General features: G+C 36.9%; 1 long non-coding RNA gene across 1 annotated transcript in view; it reads right to left on the minus strand.

Annotated features, from left to right (window-relative positions):
- Window positions 1–6,414: 6,414 nt before the first annotated feature.
- Window positions 6,415–21,689, minus strand: part of LOC116151748 (uncharacterized) — a 31,391-nt gene continuing 16,116 nt past the window's right edge. The window contains exons 2-3 of the long non-coding RNA XR_010377660.1: window positions 20,015–20,079; window positions 6,415–6,755 (exon numbers count right to left, since the gene is read on the minus strand). This is a non-coding gene — a long non-coding RNA (uncharacterized LOC116151748). The remainder of the gene's footprint in view (window positions 6,756–20,014; window positions 20,080–21,689) is intronic.

Below are 21,689 nucleotides of genomic sequence, written 5' to 3' on the forward strand. Positions count from 1 at the left end.
CAGAAAAGCCACAGAGGTCTCGCTGCCACACCTTGGCTGCAAAGCTCAACGGCTTGGAATGTTTAGTCCGGAACAGTCGTAGCCTAGCAACAGCACTGACCCTCAACTGTCCCTCAACTGTCCCTCCAGAGCCAGTGTCCCCGTGAGTGCGCACAGAGGCCCGGAGGCCCAGTGTGCCCAGTGTGCCCAGTGTGCATGTGGGAGCCTAACGCATTTCAAATCTCTGCAATTGCCTGTGGGCCACTTTGGATTCCCTTCAAATGTTGGTGCTAGGTGGCTGAGTGTTTTGGGACATTTCCAGAAGTGAGGCTTGCCCCTGAGAAAGGCATGTTTGTATGCAACTGTGGTTAGAGTGGGGTGGAACCACAGGATGCTGAAGGCCTAGTCCCCCAGAGAGCTCCCCACCAAAAATCTCTAAATCTCCTTATCCCTCAGTTTATTCCTTTCCCCATCCCTCTGGGCCCCAGCCAGTCTCCAGGGAATTTAGCAGATGCAAACAGCAGAAAGCTGTTTTCATGGTTTCAGACACTGTGGCAATATGTATCATTAAGTACAAACTTCAGAAACCAATACACCTCTCCAGACGAAATGAAAACGTGTTTCCGCATGCCTGCTGACCCTGCTCTGTGGCTCAGCCTTATGTTTACACGCTTTCTTCACTTTATTTTATTTTTTGCTTTTATTTCCACCAATTAAATCTTGAATCAATCCAAGGTTTATTTGGGAGCATGGTATAACATTTGAGAACTTTTTAATCAAGTAACTATGGAAACACCACGTCAGTTACTCAGTGAGGCCATGCTGCTGGCTGACCACTTGCAGGAGGGGTGGAAGGCAGGGCAGGCCTCCTCTTCCTGCCTAACTCCATCCTTCCTCCCTCAGCTGGCTAATTATGGCTTCTGGCCCTGCCAGGATCAAAACTGCAGGGGGCGGTAGAGTTCCTAAGTGGCTGACACTCCTGGGAGCTGGTTTTGAGTGGACTGGACCTGGCAAGTGTTTTGAAGCTGACTCTCTCAGGGGCATTTCTGTGCCCACACCTGCCCTCACCTGCAACTCCCCTGACCTAAGTGAATGTGGTGTTACTAATTTACCCTTTTAACCTATCTTTTCTATTAGCATACACTGTTATTTCCCTCATCTTCAGAAACAATGATGCGTTCACCCTCCAGCTGCGGCCCCATCTCTCTGCTCTCAGGCACACACGCCTCCTGCCCCTGCAAAGGAGCTGTTCCCATTCGCTTCCTCTGATTTCTCTCATTTTCCAACCAAGCAAGCGTGTCCACTCACTGCAACTGCTCACGACAGGGTCACCCACCACCCACCAGGGGCTGACTGCACGGGGAGCTCTGTCCTCTCCTCGCACGGCCCGGCAGCCACACTTCCCACCGCTGCTCTCCCCACCGCTGCTCTCCCCAACTTCCTCAAGCCCTTTCCTCACGGGGCTTCCCGGGTCTCAGGCTGCTCTGGTTTCCTCCCACGGCCCTGGCCGGTCTTCTCAGTCCCAGCCCCTGAGTGCTGGCACACAGCACCCCTGAGGCTCAGTCTTCTGGCGTCTACTACTTTCTGCTGCCGCCCCAACAGCCTTAGGGCTTTATGTATTCTCTACAAGTTGCTAACTTCCAAACTGCCATTTCCAATCCAGACCTCCCTCCTGTATTCCAGACTCAAATACCCACTGCCCCTCAACGTCATCTCTTGGAAGTCTAATAGGACTTCTCCTGTACCTGCCCTCTCCTGGGCCTGCCCTCTCATGTTCCTGCCCTACTCTTGGTATACATTTGCTCACTACTCTCAACATTCTCAAAACTTTCTCTTTAAATTATGGATTATTTTCCTAGTACTTTGACCGCTTTCTTGATAGTGACCCTGTAAAGATAGTTCACACTTCTTAGCTTTTCCATGATATTTAATAACACTGTAGCACATCCCAGTCTTTTGAAAATTATATGTATTTTGCCCTCCTATTCTTCTGTACATTGTGCTGATACTCCAGTCTTGTAGGTAGATTCCCCTTTATTTACTGTTAAAGGAGTAGGTCCTTGTGTTGTCACTACAGCTCTGATAACTGAAACGAGTCAGCTTATGTACATGCTGTGCTGTGCATCATGCTTTAGTGAAAAAAATATCTATTCATGGGCCATTTATGCTACTCCCAAGTCTTTCCAGGTGATCTGCATTCATCTGATCACTGAACTAGGTTTCTGCCTGCCTATTTCTTCCATGCTCTGGTACTCTGGCTCACCAGCTACATTTTCAGCCAAATTGTGTGTATGATTTTCTTCAGGTTACCAACCTTGGTATTCTCACTTAACCCTTGTCTGTATTTCTTCAAGCTTTGGCTCACATCCAGATCCAGGCAAGCCAGACTTCTTACATACACTTGGTTCCAAAGACCAATAAAGTAAGGCATTTTTGGTGTTGACTGAACACCAGAAAAGTGGTATTTATCTATCCTAAATGAAGGCCACAAAATACGTACACTTGCTTTACTATTTACTAATACGAGGCCTTAAAGGAGTTCTGTAACGTGTCTGATAAGGAGTCAGTTGCTAATCTCATGGTTTGCTGCACAGAATGAATTCTTTTGCTCGTTGCTTTTAAGATTTTCTCCTTGTCTTTCAACTGTCTGTGCTGTCTAGTTGTGAATCTCTTATGTTTGTTCTCTGTAATGTTTGTTGAACTTAGGTGTGCAGATTAATGTTTTCTTTGAATTTAAAAAGTTTTCAGGCATTATGTCTTCTAATTTTTTTTTTTTTGTATTTCTCTCTCTCTTCTGGTCTGCCAGGTTTGTGTGTGTTGCCATGCTTACTGGTGTACCACAGTTCTACGAGAAACTATCTTAATTTTTTGCTGTCTGTCAGACTGGATAATCTCTTTTGACCTGTTTTCAACTTTACTAATTGTTCCTTCTGCCACCTCTAATGTGTTGTTGAGTCCCAACAGTGAGTTTTTAATTTTAGTTATTGAATGTTTCAATTTTAAAATCTTCATTTGTTTTCTCTTAATGTAATTTTTACCTCTTGCTGTTATCATTAATTTTTTGAATCACTGTCATCATACTTTCCTTTAAATCTTAAACACAGTTTTCTTTGAATAGAATACTTTGTAATATACTAGTATTATAGTACTTGTATTCTGAGAACATATTTATAACAGAAGCTTTGATTTTCTTCTAAATCCAACAGCTGAGCTCCCTCAAGACAGTTTCTCAAAAACAAGCAAATGTTTACTAAAAGTGACTGTTAAAAAAAGAGATGACTAAATGAGCGTAAAGTCATCAAAGTGAAGGATTGAGATACAGGAGTAGTGTGTTTGTGGAAAACTTTCTTTTTGATACCAGTTTAGGAATTTTCTCAGCACATTTTATGTATTCAGTCTTGTGTGTGTGTGTACCTTTAAAAGAAAGAATTAGTGGAAATAGAAAATAATCTCCTGTAATCTTCAATCTTCTTCACAAAACTGTTCCTATGACTTCCTCTACTCTTTTGCTAATAATGTTATGTTCAAATATGATACTAATTTATATATATCCACAGTTTCAGATACCTTAGTTTGGATCAAGCAAATAACAAAATAAGATACGAACTGAAAATAAGATGCAAACTGGAAAAGTATAAAATGTATAATATGTAGATATATGAAATCTTTATCTATTACAAATACTTAAGTATAAGCATGTATTTTTTTTTATTTACCTTATGTGACACAGTCTGCATAATTCAGGAAGTCCACACTTTTCCACAGCGCTTCATTATACGTTGAAGAGAAGCTATGCATTCTATCCTCTAGTCCAATGTATACCTTCAAGCACAAAAGTCACAAAGTCTATTCTTAGAATCATTTCTCCCCACCAAGGCCAAAACTTTCATTTGTACCTCAGTTCATCTATTCTTTATAAGTACTCTTCTGTGAATTTATTCATCAATTAATTTCTGATGGGTTAGCCCTATAATTTTTTCCCACTGAATCCAAGCAATAAATACATTCAAATTAAAACATTCTACCACATAAGTCTTACTATATTTTAATATTTAACAATGTTTCTTTAACCTCAATTTATAGGTTAATACTATTACTGTGTATTACCTGAATTTAAAACGGTGAACATTTTTGATGTATACTTTGCCAGTATCGGTAAGCTGAGCTGCAAGTGTAGGGAGGATGGGATAACTTTATGAGCACTGTAGAACTCAATGGCTATGAGTATTTACTATGTTTGGACGTTATATTTAATTTGAAAAACAACCTTAATTCTATTAATAATTTGCATAATTCTTTCCAAGATTTATTTTCATCAACGTGTACGTGTGTGTATGTATACATACATGTGTATGTGTACGTTTGCTTATGCTTATGGACAGAGATTTATACTCATGTAACTAAGAATAAGCAGGCTTATATATAGGCCTGTACTTCTGAACTTCATCTGACTTGTGTCATTAACATTTCACTTACCACTATTAACCAAAATTTGATTCTTACTTGGTATGTGATTCATATATGCAACACTTAAGTAAAACATTTCTATGTTATTGACTATTAGTTTTTTTCCTCTAGAATCTTCATTCTCATAAATAACACTCTGAAGGACATCTCTGAAAACAAACCTAAGCTTGTATGTCTTGATTATTTCCAGCATTACTTCTAGGGAAAAGTCTTGACTGGGCGGTTAAAATGAATTGTTTGTAAGCTAAACAAAGGTTTAAAAGCTAGAATTATTAAAAATAAATTCTAATACATAATTCACATTTGGTCAGGTAATATTTCATACTACCACAAAAATATTATATAAGGATTTTTATCCTCTCCTGATTTTCCAAGATGTTTGGTTAATACGTAATAAAATGTAAAGACTAAAACAATATATTTTTTAGATAAAACTAAAAACAGTAAAACAACTCACACTTTACACTTGTATTGCCTCTTGCTTTCTCAAATTAATTCTGTATTCTCAAAAGTATGATCATAAAAGATAACAAGTAAAAAATTAAATCTCAAATTATTAATATTGCTTTTCACAAAGGCATTTAAAACTGTCTGCTATTTGCATTTATATTAGGAAACATCCTTTTTAAACATCAGTGAGCATGCTCTCCAAATGCATTTACTTAAGCATTCTTATTAACAGTCCTGGTATTATTTTAATAAGAAGTATCTAATCAAGATATTTTAATCTAAATATTGTAGATAAATCAGAATATATTAATCATTTACATGCAATCAGAACATTAGAATTTTTAAAGCTACATAACTGTTGATTTACTGAGATACGTCAGCCACCAAAAGTAGCAAGTAATGAGAACAAGTAATTTAGGCTGAGTAAATTCTAATCAGATGTCTTTAAAAAATTGTGTAGGAAAATGAACATGTACAACTATGATGAACTAATCTCCTCAACTAGAACAGTCCTGGATGTACTTAAAATATTGAGATTTCATTTAAAATAATATTTATAGTCTTTCCTCCAAAAAACACATTTTAACTATTTTGGTCTCATTGCCAAGGGAATAGAAAAGGAACTCACAAAATGAGATTATTTTAATTATCTTATTTTCCTATTAAAATGGCAAGACACATATTGAGTTTAACAGATATGAGAGAGTATATTCTTTTTGACTATAAAAAATATTTTTGAGGTCTTTTTTCTTGGTAGTGGGATGTCACTTTGCAGGAGTAATATCTAACTACAGATACATATAGATACAGATACAAATACAGATATATATATGTGTGTATTCTATTTGCAGAGAATTACTTATTAAAAGGTATTTGTGATAAATATCTCCACTTATGAAATGAAAAAGTGATTTAAAAACAGCAAATGTTGACTGAAGGGAAATTATCTTGCAATTTATGACAGCATCTAATTTAAATCCCTACTTTGTGACTTAAATCAACATTGTGAGTTTTAATTAAATTGATACTGAATAATAAATTCTTCAGCATAGTGAGATAAGTGGATTCAAACTTACTATATTTCCTACAAAGCATACATTATTCACTTACGAATATATCTGTGAAAAAAAATTTTAATGTGATTATTTGGAAAGAAAGCCAAAATGAGTATGACTCATATCAAAACATCTGTTTTTAAAACTGTAGTTACCACATGAAATGGTTAAGGGTAGAATTTAAAAGACATGTATTCTATTATTTTTTCACTTTTAAAACATTCTCTGATTTAGAAGGTGGGGTAAAAGGAATCAGAATATATGTGAAAATAATTATAGTGCATACCCGTATTGAAAGGTAGTATGTTTAATGAAGCTGCGGTATCTTTTTATTCAACGGGAACACGAGAGGAAAGGAGAAAGGAGGAGACAGGGGTCGGGTCACAAGACGACGGACTGGCGGCGGCGGCGGCGGCGGCGGCGGCAGCAACAGAGCGAGCTCCGGGGGCAAAGGGCGGGAAGGGTGGGCGTGTGCAGGGGCGAAGCGAGTGGTGACCGGGACGTCGGGCTGAAAGGTCTCGGTTGGTTCCCGTTGCCCCTTCCCGCGGCTGAGCCTTGGGAGCCACGGTGATCTCGGGCGTCTCCGGAGCGGCCGCCGCTACCGTCTCTCCAGGCTGAGCGGGGAGGCGGCGGCTGCAGCCGCGGGCACAGCAGCCGCCACGTCGCACACGCGCGGAGAGCGGAGGTCCACACCCTGACGACGATCGGCAGTGCGAAGACCCAGGCCCCGGGCACGTCTCCTCCACTTCCGTGGAGGAGCTCAAGGGGATGTCGCTGCTGGACCCGGCAGAGTCCAATGGATCACTGCTTTTGGAATCAAAGATAAATCCAAACACTGCACATCAGAGACAACAGGATCCATTAACTGTTTGGTCAGAAGCTGAAAACTATGATCTGGCAATAAGTTTTCAGGAAAAAGCGGGCTGTGATGAGATCTCGGAAAAAAATTTGTCAGGTTCAAGGTAAGAATCAACCAGTGAAGCCACACAGGACCTCACTGATGAACCAGAAGAATGATTTGAAGAAATGCCTGAAACAAGTCATCTGATTGACCTGCCCACATGTGAACTCAAATAAACTTGAAGAGATTGCTGACTTAGTGACCTCAGTTCTCTCCTCACATATCCATAGGGAAAAGCTGGATCTGGCCTTGGAAAATGAAGGCTATATTAAACAACTACTGTTCCAAGCTTGTGAGAACCTAGAAAACACTGAAGGCTTACACCATTTGTATTAAATTACTAGAGGAATCCTACTCCTAAGTAAAGCAACTCTGTTTGCGGTAATGTTCTCTGACGAGTGTATCGTGGATGTCGTGGGATGCCTTGAATATGACCCTGCTTTGGCTCAGAGAAAAAGGCACAGAGAATTCTTGACCAAAACTGCAAAGTTTAAGGAAGTTATTCCAATAACACATTCTGAACTAAGGCATAAAATGCATCAGACTTACAGGGTACAGTACATAAGTGAGAAACTACTTGTTTTATGAGGTCAAACAGAATCTTGATACAAAATCCTGACATTAACTTTGTAAGAAAGGAAAGTAATAAGCTAGTTTTAAGTGTAAAATAAAATTTCAAATGTACTAAAGGTATAATACCTCAAAACAAGTTGACATATTCAAGAAATGAAAGGTAATTTACTATAGTATTAGGATAAAGAAGAAACACATTCCTCAGAGATACATGTAAGTTATTTTTAAAATTGAACACCTTTCATGTTATACCAAAAAGGGAAATATAGAGGATTTTGCTTATATAATTAGTGTTAAATATAAAAAACTTAGAGCAAGCATCATACTTTATGGTAAAATGTTGAAAGCTTTATCTTTGAGATGATATACCATTCAAGGATCCATATAACTATTTCTCATTAAAAATTTAAAAGTAGTCACAATCTGTATAGCATAAAAGATACAAGAAAGAATGTGTAAGGAATAAAAAGGGAGAAAAAAACTTTACTACTTAGAGATGTTCTCAGTTGAAGGTAGAAATACCCCTTCAAAAACTCTGTACAAAAATTATTCTAATTAATAAGTTTAGCAAAATTAAAGTGAAAATTAGGATAAAAGCTGCATTTCTAAATGAAGGAATAAGCAGGATAAAAGAATCTTTGAAAAGTTCCATTTAAGACAAGATATAAAATTATCAGATATATAAGAACAATTGTAAAAACATATTTTAAATATATTTGAACAAAAACAGTACAGATCCAAGGTCAGCCAAATGGCACTGAACAAATAACAATTTATGGCCCAAAACAGCTTTCTGAGAGCTCTAGAAAATGGTTAGGAACACCCCACAAAGAAGCAGCTGCATTCAAACCGGCAGGAAATTTGTGGCATTCTGCTCACCCTTGCCCCACCTCCTTCATGTTACATCTCTGTGTGATCTGGAGGAAACAGCTCAATTCTCAGCTCCTACCTTGGACAGAAAGACAAGGATGAAACCTTCTTGCCACATTCTAGGGGTTGGTTGAGGGGGTTATTTCTGTCTTGCTTGACCAAGAACAGTGATGAGAGTGGTGGCAGAGTTTAGATATCAGACTGGAGGCTGCTGAAAGCAGTGGAGGGTACTGTGACATGCTGGAGATACATGTAGTCTGCAGTCCCACTGGAACCTTGGGGCATGAGCTTATGGGCAGAGAAATAAAATAGAAATCTAAGATGACCGGGAGAAATCAGGGATGAGACCCTTAAAAGCAGCTGTATAGATGGGGAACTTAAAAAAAAAAAAAAAAAGCAAAGGCCCAGAGAAGATGCATCATTCCTGGAAAAGATATGAAAGGACCTGGAGCCTTTGAACTGAGCTGATTAGTGAAGGTCTTCCTCTACACAGAGCTATTCCATAAAAACTGGAGAAATGGCTGCTTTTCCAAATTCCCAAATCTCAGTAAAAATCACAGGTACATAAAGAAACAGGGAAAGAGCCCATTCAAAGGAACAAAATAAATATCCAGAAACTAACCCTAGAGCAATTCAGACTTCTAACCAACTAGACAAAGACTTGAAAACACCGCCTTAAGTTTACTCAAAAACCAAAAGAAAAATGTAGACAAATAAGCAAAATTAGGAAATGATTTATGAAGAAAATGAGAATATCATAAAGAGATGCAAATAATAAGAGAAAAACTCTGGAGCTGTAAAATACAATAAACGAATTGAAAAATGTATTAAAGGTGCTCAACAGCAGACTTCATCAAATAGAAGAGAAAATAGTGGATTTGGAGATAGATCGTTTGAAATTATCAACTCAGAGGAGCAAAAAATAATAATAAAGAAAAATGAAAAGAGCCTAAGGGATTTATGGGACACTATCAAATGGAACAATATACATAGTATGGGAAACCCAAAAAGGGAAGACGAAGAGAGAAAAAGGAGCAGAGAGCTTATCTGAAGAATTGAACAGTTAAAAGTGGTCAAGTTGGTAAATGTGTTTTATCACACAATGAAATTAGGAAAAAAATGAACAGATACCTGTTATATAAAGCAACATGAATGAATTTCACAAAAGCATTATTTAGTAAATGAAAGCATAGCCAAGACATGGAAACAGCCTAAATGTCCATCAACAGATGACTCGATAAAGAAGATGTGGTATATTTATACAATGGAATGGTATTCAGCCATAAAAAAAAAAAAAAAAAAAACAACAACAACAACTTAACGCCATTTGCAGCAACATGGATGTTCCTGGAGAATGTCATTCTGAGTGAAGTAAGCCAGAAAGACAAAGAAAAATACCATATGAGATCACTCATACGTGAAATCTAAAAATAAAACAAACAAACATAAATACAAAACAGAAACAGACTCATAGACATAGAATACAAACTTGTGGTTGCCAGGGGGGCGGGGGGTGGGAAGGGACAGACTGAGATTTCAAAATGTAGAACTGATAAATAAGATTGTACTGTGTAGCACAGGGAAATATATACAGAATCATGTGGTGGCTCACAGTGAAAGAGAATGTGACAATGAATGTATGTATGTTCATGTATATTCAAATTCTACACTGGAATTTGACACAACATTGTAAAATGACTGTAACTCAATAAAAAATGTTTAAATAAAAAAAGTACATGAAAGCAAGATATTAACATATACTTTAAGACTCCATTTATATAATGATCAAATTTGATAATTTAAACTATCGTATTTAAGAATTCTTCTATCGGCAAAACAATAAAGGAATGTTAAGGAAGCGATTACTATATAACTCTTCCTTATGATTACCTCTTGGGTGGGAAGAGAATAGTTACGAGGGATCATGAGAGGATCTTCATGGATGCTGGAAATGCAACTGCAACTTATTTTTTATCTGAGTGATACACTGCTGACTGCTTTTTAATTTACTGCTCAGCAGTTTCTATTTTGCAGTATTTTGTGTATGTGTGTCTGTCCTGGATAGTCTCTGGGCAGTTCACCATCACATTATTCTCTTCTAAATTTTGTCAGTGAGAAGTGGCATCACAAAACGTGTCTCTCGGGAGGGAAGAAGGGGTTCCTGAGGCAGTTACAGATATGAATGGCAGAGCTGGCTACCTAGAAAACTGCTCACTTTTGTGGCCAAAACAAGGAAGTTTGTGAGGACTGCCTACATATTCTTATAAATTGCAGCAACTTTCTACAGATTTGTCGAGAACATCTGTCTTCGTTCTGCTGGCTACTCTGACCTTTGCTATTCTTAGAATATATGGAGAGGCTTCTGAATTCTAAAAGAAACCTTGATTCTATATCTGTATTTGTATCTAGAACTACGTCTGTATCCATATTTATCTACATATCTCATGGTTACATATGAGTTATATTTCACATTAAAACAAGTTGAAATGTTTGGAGGATGCTGTTAATACTGTGTTGTATATTTGAAATTTGCTAGGAGAGCGTATCTTAAAGTTCTCATCACAAGAAACAAATCTGTAACTATGTGAGGTGATGGATGGTAACAAAACGAACTGTGGTAATCATCCAGCAATAGATACATATATCAAATCATTCTGCTATGCACCTTAAATTTATAGTGTTATATACCAATTATATCTGGATAAAACTAGAAAAAAGTGAGAAAATACTACCATGATTTTTCTAACACCCAACCATCTTAATTCATTTTGATCACCTTGTTCCACATGGTGGGCACTTGTAAAATATTGTCACTTCCCAAAATACAAAGTACTCTGAAACTCATTAATTTAAAACACAAAGGTATATAATCTGGTCTTAGAAAACCACCATGAGAAAGAACATCTACTCTAACTTTTAAAAAGTTATTTCTGTTGTGAGACTATATAGCTCAGAGAGATGCATTTTGGAAGTCTTTTTTATATTAACAGTGGCAAGGGCTATTACTGCAGGCAGGGGCTGTTACTGTAGGACAACTGAAACAGCAGGAATCAAATCTTCACTCAGTGCTTGATATGCAAGCCAGGTACACGGTGCAAGGTTATGTAGGTGTTCTTTCTGGCTTCTGAAAACTATTTCAAAGGTTGTTCTCTCTTGCTGGTATGTTACAGCTTGAGAATCTGCTGTCTTAGTACTTTTGACACCAAACAAAGCCAACATTACAAGGAATGGAACACAACTTTCATCAATAGTTAGGATGAGTTTAAATTCTAATCTACTAGGCATTTGCTATACACACACACACAAACACATACATATAATAGGTTACCATTGAAAATAGAATAATTGGTTCCTTTTTCACTCATTTTAGACTTTCAAACAGTAACTAATAAAGACATAGTTGTAAGATCATTAAACAAGATTACAAACCAAAGAGCCTGAGAGTTAAGGCTATTTAATAAATAAAAATACACAACAGGAGTTGAAATAAAAATTCAACTCAAAAGATATTTAATCTCAGATACTTTCATTTTATAAAACGAATTAATCAAGTTGATGTCCTTTTTTAATACAGTGGGACTAAATTTCCTGCTTTATTACAGCCCTGGGAATGAGAATCTTAAAGCTTTCATTAACTTCTAGTAGAAAATACATTCAATCAAAAATTTGTATGTTTCTATGTGATACATATGGTGACATTCTAAAAATTTTACTGATCAAATACCAAAGTTGTATATGAATATATTTAACATACATGCATAAAATCTCAAAATACTTTATTCATTTCAGGTTAGAAAGATGGGAGGATACAAGGGAAAAAAGTATTTGAATTCTGAATATCAGAAGTAGTTACTAGTAATCATTTTTAAGTTTCTATTTTAGTAACACAAACATTTGCTTTAGAGCCTTTTCGCTTATACTTAAAAATTCTAATCCCATTTAATTTTTATTATAAAGCCCCTTGAATTATAACCAAAACTAGCAACCCATTTCAATTCACGCTCCCTTCCCAAACTTCTCAGATGAGGAAACAAAAATAATTAACAGAACCCACTAGCATTTACTTCCGGGATAACTTGAGTTTTTTTTTCTTTTGAAATGTATTTTTCACGAGTTTTACAAAGCCTTGTGAAGTGGCTGTCATTTGAACTGTTTCTTTATCCTTCGGTATCAGTGCCCGGAGAGAGAGCTTCAAAAATAATAGAAAATAAAAGATTCAGCAAAGATTTGATATTTTTAAATACTCTGTCAGTTCTATCAAGGCTACAAATTATAGTTCCAATAACCAATCACTGTCTTCTACTCTCATAAATGTCCTCAAATATTGAGATACTGAATATAAGTTTAAAATTTCCAGTTGTATTTTAAATTTTTTTCGTCTTTAGTTTTTATGGACTGTGCCATCCTTTTGCTGTCTTGTGTGGCAGCTAGCAACATTTTAGGATTTTGTAATTATTTGTTGAAATCATATATACATATATTTCATGAAAAGAGACATGTTCCATCATCAATAGCGCTTATAAAGAACGTGCTACGTTTCAGTGAGGAAACAATGGTAAATATATTGTAACGTTGTGCTATGTCTTCACCCTCAATTTGATAAATTTATCTCAGGGAATGAGCACCTGAGAGCGCCTGAGGGTCCCGCTGTGTTGGGGCGTGTCTCACCGGGGACGCCCCTCTTTCCAGCCTCCTACCTCCTTTCCAGTCACCACCTCGAGGACAGCCTTCTGGGCCCTTCTCTGTCTCCGGCACAAGACAGCCAGCTCTTTCGTGCCAAGCGGCCCTGAGCTCCCGGCCTCGGCGGGACGACCTCGCGCGCGGAGGCCGCCCGCGCGCGGAGGCCGCCCACCCGGCTGGTCACGGGCGCCCGTGGGTCCCCCGCACTCACCTCGCCCGGCTCTGTCTCCACCGTGACCCGACCCCGGGAAGCTGGCTGAGTCTCAGGGTGAAAACGCCAGCGCAGCGAGGCGGCCTACCTTCTTCCAGAAAGTACGGTACGGAAGCCGTCCCACGACAAACGGACGACAACCGTGGACGCCAAGGAAGCCCCCACGGCCCTTTCGGAGCCGCCCGGCTCCGGCCCCGCCCCCTCCTCCTCCCCAACAGCCATGCGTGAGCCGCCCGGCCCCGGCCCCGCCCCCTCCCGCGGCTTCCCGGGGCGGGTGCCCGGCCCCGCCCCCTCCCGCGGCTTCCCGGGGCGGGTGCCCGGCCCCGCCCCCTCCCGCGGCTTCCTAGAGCGGCCGCCTAGGCGAGCCGGTGGAGGGCATCCTCAAGGTGGGCAACCATCTGAGTAATTTCTCAGTCAGCTGACCCCAGGGTGGGCAGGGCGAGTATCTCTTCCAAAGCCTCATCCTGGAGCTGCACTGGAGCCTCGGGAGCTCCGGGGCCTTTGAGGGGCGCCTCTGCGTTCCCCTGGTGTCAGGGCTTCTTGCTTGAGCCTTTCTGCCTGCAGCCACCAGGCAGCTTGAACCATCCTGGAGCCCCGCCCAAGCCACGGCCCAAGTGGAAACAATAAAGCTTCTGCAGCAAAGTTAAATAAAGCAAAATAAACAAATAAAAAGGCTTTAGAAAGGGTCCGTTTGTCTTTCAAAAAAACCTTTTTATTCTCCCCTAGATTTCCCACATCCCCCTATTCCCTTCCCCTATTAAGGTGGTATATAAGCTCTCAAATCTCGCCCCTTTTGGGGGAGTACTTTTCTTTTTTTCCTGTGAAACTCCTTGTGTATGTGTATGTGTATGTATGAGTATTTAAAACAATAAATTTGTGAATCTAGTCTCCTGTTAATTTGCTTTGTTGCTTATTTCATAGAGTCAGCTTTTGAAGTGAAGTGTAGCAGAGAGTGTGCCACCCCCAGATGTATGATTTGGGCATAAGAATTCTTTTGATCTGAGGATACAAGAAAAGCTCCCACCTTCCCCTGTTTGCTTAAAAGCAGGACATACATTTTCACAGCCATTCCTTCTCCCATTTCTACCAAAAAGGACAGAAGTTAATCACACCAGTAGACACCCCATTTTCCCATAAGGGGAAAAAGACTTCTTCTATCCCTCTGGGCTCTACAGGGAAGGACAAATAATTTTCTTTCTACCCTTCTGAGTTTTGGGACCAGAGCAATCTGCATAACAAACTTTACTAAACAGCCTTTATTTCAACCCCTGGAGGCCTGAACCTTCTTTCTGCTGTCCTGTCATTTCTCCACAAATTTATTCTTTGTTGAAGATGCTATATAAGCTGGAATTCTAAACTGTCTCTTTGAATTACTCATTTTCCCTTGGGTATCTCCCATATATACATGAGGTGTACATGTTAATAAACTTCTGCTTGTTTTTCTCTTGGAAACCTGTCTTTATTACAGTGGTCTCAGCCCAAAACTCAGAAGGGTAGAAAGAAAATTATTTGTCCTCCCCTGTAGAACCCAAGAGGGTAGAGGAAAAGTCTTTTTCCCCTTATACTTTCTGTGTATAAAGAGAGAAAAACTAAGTGTAAGGCACAGCTGTTCTTTTAAGATGCACAAATCATCTAACTCTAATGGAATCAACATGTGATTTAAGAAAAAGCTAATTAATGAAGATCTGGAGAATAGGCTCCATGAAGGAAAACAAAACCCAAACCAAAGCAACACAAAAGAAAATGATACAGTGGAAAAAGGAAATCTGAAAATGTAGATCTTTCCACGTTCCTCAACACACAAACGCCTACAGACACAAACACACATGCAGGCACGTGTGCATACACAGAGACATATACATGTTAAAATAAGTAAAGTTGTTTCAGTATATAGCATAAGGCATTTCTGGAAACTTTCACTCTGATAAATATTAGCCAATTAGGAAACATAGGATTTTAGATTTTTATTTTTTATTTGCCTGCTTAGTAGTAGTAGTAGTAAATATTTTATTAATTTCTCAGATCCTTTATTCATAACTTTTAAAATATATAATCATTTTGCAGGAGGAGAGTAATAGTAGGCAATATATAAAAATGCTGGAGATATTGGGGTTCTGATTAAGTTACTTGCCTGACTGAAGAATAATAAGAAATAAATTGTAATTATTTTTTGTTATTCAAACAATAGCACCACAAACATTTTGCTAAAGTTATCCTAATGTATTGATTTTCTAACACAGTCATAGCAAAGCACCACAAACTGGGTGGCTAAACAATTTATTGTCTAACAGTTCTGGAGGATAGAAGTCTGAAATCAAAGTGTCAGCAGTGCTGGTTACTACTAAGAACTATGTGAGAGAATTTATCCATGTCTTTCTAGCGTTCGTGGTTTGCTGACAGTCTTTTTCATTCTTTGACATGTAGATGCAGCACTACAATCTTTGCCTTCATCTTTATGTGGAGTTCTCCCTGTGTGCATCTATTTCAAGTGTCCAAATTTCCCCTTTTTATAAGGACACGGTCATACTGGATTAGCGCCTACTTTAATCACCTCGTCTTAACTTGATCATCTACAAAGATGCTATTTCAAGAAAATTTTACACTTACAGGTACTGCGAAGTTAGAACTTCACCATCTTTGGGGGCAACATAATTCAACCCATAACACTTAGGAACTTTGGCATCATTAACACAAGTACAGTTGTGTTAACTTGGAGAAAGTAAAAAAGGAAAGAAAAAATCCCAGTTAGATAATTGAGGCTCATGTGCCCCAGTGACACTCATGTTTCTTTGTAACTAATTTATTTCTGGTACAAACACTGTATTTTGTCAATTCTAATATATACTTTTTTACATTTTAAACTTTATTAAGTCATAATGGATATTAAAAATCAGTGATAATTTATAATTCTAATTGCAAGCTTTTTTCCCTTTATTAATGATGATTAAAATAATATGTCTTAAACTAGATAACATTGTAGATCCTATGATATATGACAATGTGTTTCCTTTTGCAGTATAAGTTAAACCTGAATCATCGTTACGTATAACTCCTATTTAACCAGGTCAAACCTGTATTCTGTCTTTGCCCAGTTTGTTTTAACAACATGTAGTACTCTTAGAGAAGTCATATTTGTTCAGCAGAGAACATGAAATTAGAAATCTGCACGCAAGTTTGTGCATCCCATAACATTTTGATTGAAAATAACCTTCAATCAACCAAGCATATGATTACTGATTATAATCAAAACCTCTAAATGCATTAATCATATCTTTTTTTGTTTAGTTCCAAACCCCCAGTCACCTTTTTAATTTTAATATTACTAAACTTGATTAAGTGTCAGTATGTTCAATTCCTTTGTGGATTGTTAGTACCAAATTATATCATAGTTCAGCCCTTTTGCAAAATCTTCCTTAAAAACTTTGTGATTGCTTATTTTTAAGAATTGTACTCATCATTTGAATGATGTGCACTATGAAAGCTATGTAAAATGCAAAGATGCGGGTATCATTTGTGCCTGTTTTTATATGATTCTGTGTATTAAACACACACATTTTGTTCTCAAGTTCTCTTCTCAAAAATATTTGTCTCACAGCATTTGAAAATACAGCATTTTCCTCAGTTAAATAACCTGTCACTATCATGTTAACCATGTGTTGACCATCTGCCATGTTCGTTTCAAATCAGATTGGTGAATAATTATTTCCACAAGCACAATACCTTTGAGAGGAAAGCTTAGGCAAAGCACACGGAATTACAATTTTCACTATATTCATTAGCATTAATATTCATTCACAAACACATGTATGTATTTATTTTATCTTGTTCTGGTAGATTAAAACACTAAGAGGATTGAGTTATGCAAGGGTTGGGGCATGTTTAGTCAGTACATTTCTCTAAGGGACATTTTGTTCTTTGTTAAATGAGAACAACGAGACCAAGGGCACTCTATTTTTTTTGTTTACTTTTATGTTTGTCTGTGGAGGGTCTTGCTCTGGTTGACTAATGTTCTGCTGTGGTACCATTTTTATATGGGGCTGAAATTTTAATTAGTCCTTTGAGTCTTAGCCAGTTGTCTTTTGGCGACTCAACGCACACGCCTTCAGTCACTCTCTCTGACACCAACTTATGTTCTGACACTCTCTGTCCTAATTAATGCACTTGCATAGCTTTAAATAATTAACTTACTACTAATGTAGAAGCCCTATTTATAAAATATTTTTGGAGTGTCTTAAAATTTGTCTTTTTATTGTTATTATGACTATTTGCTTTTAACCTTTGCTGAATACAGCTCAACTGTATCATGCTTCATCAACATTATTCAGTTAAATATTATTTTGTGTAATCAACTATATTATTATGCTTGTTTATATAATTTCACTTTATTGATATAGATTAATCCATAATGTCTCATGTAAGGAAGACACTTTTAAAGCACTATAAAAACAATATTATGACTATTGATAGCAGTAAATTTGAGAAGTATTATTACAACCTTTAAAGTAAGAAAACAGAATTATAACTTGAAGTTGACAATTTTTGGTTTACTGGAAGGTGCACGAGTACAAGAAGCTAAGTATTAGCCTGTGATTTAAAAAGTTTCTTGAGATTATTGGTATGATTATCTCCCTAAGAAAAAAAGAGGCTGGTTAGTCAGTTACAGTATGAAACGGTATAGTCATTGACCTACCGTTCTATTGTTTGTTGAGTATTTCTCAAAAGGAAGATATTCTTCTAAGGGACATAATTAATTGTTTTGGTCTCCAACCTGAAAGTAAGTGAGCCCCTGAAAAGTAAGATACAGGTCTGCCATTTACAGCCTTATTGGAGATGCCTCAGTCAGAAATAGTCCAATTCTGATGCACAGGGGGGGAGGAGACACACAAACACACACACACGCGCGCGCACACACACACACGTACACATACACACAGATCTCAGACCTAATCTGAGGAGGGGTAGCTGCAGACAATACTTCACTTATTTAGATGACACCTTTTGAAACCAAACTGTACCCAGGGGCTTTCTTTGAAATAACCTATCAATAAACTAAACATGGGTATAGCCATGCCGTGGTCCAACATAGGGAAATACATACATATCTGAAACATGATTATATCCTGCCAGAGACAGGAGTAGGAAGAAAGAGGAATTGGAAACATACCACTTTTTCCTCTATTTTTGCCATAAGACCCAGCTAACACATTATTAGTCTTTTTATTCTTTTTTATCCCTCCAAGTGGGTATTAGTTAGGGTTCTCCAGAGAAACAGAGCCAGAGGGGAAGATAGATAGATAGATAGATAGATAGATAGATAGATAGATAGATAGATAGATAGATTGAATACATATATTTGTATGATTGTGGGGGTTGAGGGTTAGTCATTGGCAAGTCCAAAATCTGTAGAGCAGACTTGAGACTCTTGGCCAGGAGCTGACACTGCAGTCTTGAAGAAGAAGTAATTCTTTCTAAAAAATTAGGGCTTATTTTGAAAAATCTGACTTTAGCTCAAATGTATGTCAAAACCTCAAGAGTGTATTAAATAAGTCCCCGGGGCTAAGTAGGTGTGTTCCTAGATTATGAAAGTGGCATAGTGAGCTATGTCAATGTTGCTTAAAGTTCCAGCAAAACAGGTATATGTAGAATAGACAAGAAATAGTGCAACGGTGTAGAGTTGGACTGAGAGGACAAAATTAGTTCATGGAGGGCAATCTTAAAAATGTCAATCCAGGGTCCATAAACAGAGTATCTTAAAAGGTACTAAGTTAGCATTCAAGAGATTAGTTACAGGGGCTAGGGGAGAAGCTGATAATAAAGCAAGGAGTCAAAATCCATGTCTGACAGTAATAGTGCCTGACATTGTCCAAAATCAGATTGAAATAAGGTATCCTGACTCTTCATCAGTGGGCAAGTGTTTCGATGCTATGCAATATTCTTATGTTGTCTTGAAAGATGATTCTCTTATATTAAGAGATTACAATCACTTAAAAATCAGTCTTTTAAATACAAGCAATGAATAAACTTCATTCGTTCAACAAAAATATCTTGAGTTTTTATGATTAGCTCAGTATTGTAATATATGCTGAAGAAATACAGATAAAGCTGTTTTACTTTCAAAATAATTAACTTCAGATTAAAAAAGCATCATTGAGACCATGGTACAAATATTTTGAGAACAAGTTGAAATTGTCTAAGTGCTCCAATAATTTTAAAGTATAGAATCTAAAAATTAAACCAAAATAGTTCAAACAAAAATAGAGGACATTACAATACTCAAAGGACTAACATACTTGTGTGAGATTTCAATATACTTCTTCAGCTATTTATAGGTCAAGCAGATAACAATTAAAAATACATTGAAAAATTAATAACAAAATCAATAAACTTTAGCTAATGTACAAGTATACAATTCTACATCTAACAGTTGAAAATATTGTTTTCTAAACAGTACATGGAATAACATGCACAAAAACTAATTATGTGATTGACCTTATAGTAAATCTAAATAATCTTAGAGAATTATCACAGATAACCCAGTCTCTTTACAACAAAAACAAATTAGAACTTAATAGCAAAAAAGGTATATTAAAACTTCCATTTATTTAGAAATTGTATTACATACTTAATTTATGGTTAAGAAAGAATTAATGGAAATAAAGAAAACATAATTGCATGACATTGAAAACACCACATATAAAAGTGGGAGGATATAGTGAAAGTAGTGCTTAAAGAGCAATTTATAACCATAGTAGCTTATTCTATATCTACCTTAAATTAATGTCTTTTATATAAATATTAATTTCTACAAATCAGTATCATTCTACATACCTTCTGATGGTCTTGATGTTTTATTAAATATCCAAATTTCAGATATCACTGTGGTATCTTCTTACCTAGAAATTAAAGATATATATTCATCATTTGTAAAACACATCATTTCAGGTGCTATAGTGAAAGAAAACAATTCTCCTAATTCAAATATGATACATGATTGATTAAAAATTCATCCTGATTTCAAAAATGTTAAAAATTTTGGAAACAAAAGTGTCTTACAATTCATAAAATATAACATACTTATGACCATTTTTAGGGACCATCTTTTTGGGTTTTTTTTTTTAATTGTTTTAAATTCAGAAGAAATTAAATATTGTTTGTCAGTAACCAAAACATCTCACCAGATATCAAATACCCACAATGAATAATATTAACAAAGTTAGTCTGTAGCAGACTCATTGTCATTTACATTATTTTTGTGAAAAGCATAATGAAATAACTGAAACATTTAAATGTGAAATTTATAATAAGCAGGTAGAAAAATCATTTACATATAACTAGAAAAAAGACATGGTTGCAAAGAAACACTAGGAAGTCTCTAGCACTACAAGTTTATTCAAACACTCTCCTACATTCATTGCTTATTGTTTTACATATTGCATGAGAATTTTTAATCCATAGAAATGTTTTATTTTACATGGTGAACTGGGCATTGGAGAACGTTTATCAACCACCAATTTTCTTTTCTTCCTCTTGCAATTAGCACCCACATTTGTGTTTGGAAGCCACTACCCCTATGCTGTGTTGCAGCAGGATATGGCTATGTGATTTGTCAAGAAAACTAAGACTAGTCTGGCTCTGAATGGCTGTCCCTGCACATAGGAATGATTTGGTGCAGTTCACTCTGTATAATTCTCAGAATCCAACCATGAATTCTTAGTTACCATAGACAATCATTTTTCTAAGTGAAATTTGAAATGCTTTTATCAAAAAATTGCATTGAAATCATGTCTCTGTAATCGATTTATATTTTAATAAGTTAATTGATTTTTTAACCAATGTCTAGGTTTTCCTTTATATTCCTTCATTGAAGATATTATCATTTTCTGGAGCTATTTAATTAGATTTATAGTTTACTACCTCTTCTGTGTGTGTGTGTGTGTGTGTGTGTGTGCGTGCATTTAAGAGGTCTTTTATTGGTAGTAAACTAGAGCAAACAATCAGAATAGTACATATGCAGTATTCAGTACACACAATAAAAGTTAAAGAAATTCCAAACCTGCATAAAGCAAAACACCGGAGGAAGACCACACAGCTCAGAGGTAACAGCGGTAAAGGGCCTCTCCATCCTCTGATTACACCTCATGCTCTGTCCCTAACAGAACTTACTGCGCTTACTGAAATACAGACTTTTTAGTATTGCGTGTATTTAAGAAGATTAAACACATTTTCTAAGAACCTTGCAATGACCCTTTAGCTGGTAAAGCAGACTTAAGGGAGGAAAGTGGGGGAGGAAATTAACTAGTATTTTGTTAAAACACTACCTTCATAACAAGTGTTTCACACTTGCATAGTATTAATTATTTTGTTATACATGGAAGCCGATTACACAATAAGACTGCAAACAACCAGTGGTACTTCTCTGACATCAGAAGAGTACCTAAGACTGAAACATCACCAAAACTACATAAAAAACTCACCAGCATAAAGTACATTAAGAAATATAATC

The sequence above is a fragment of the Camelus dromedarius genome, chromosome 24 (assembly GCF_036321535.1).
Source record: "Camelus dromedarius isolate mCamDro1 chromosome 24, mCamDro1.pat, whole genome shotgun sequence".
Taxonomy (NCBI): Eukaryota; Metazoa; Chordata; class Mammalia; order Artiodactyla; family Camelidae; genus Camelus; species Camelus dromedarius.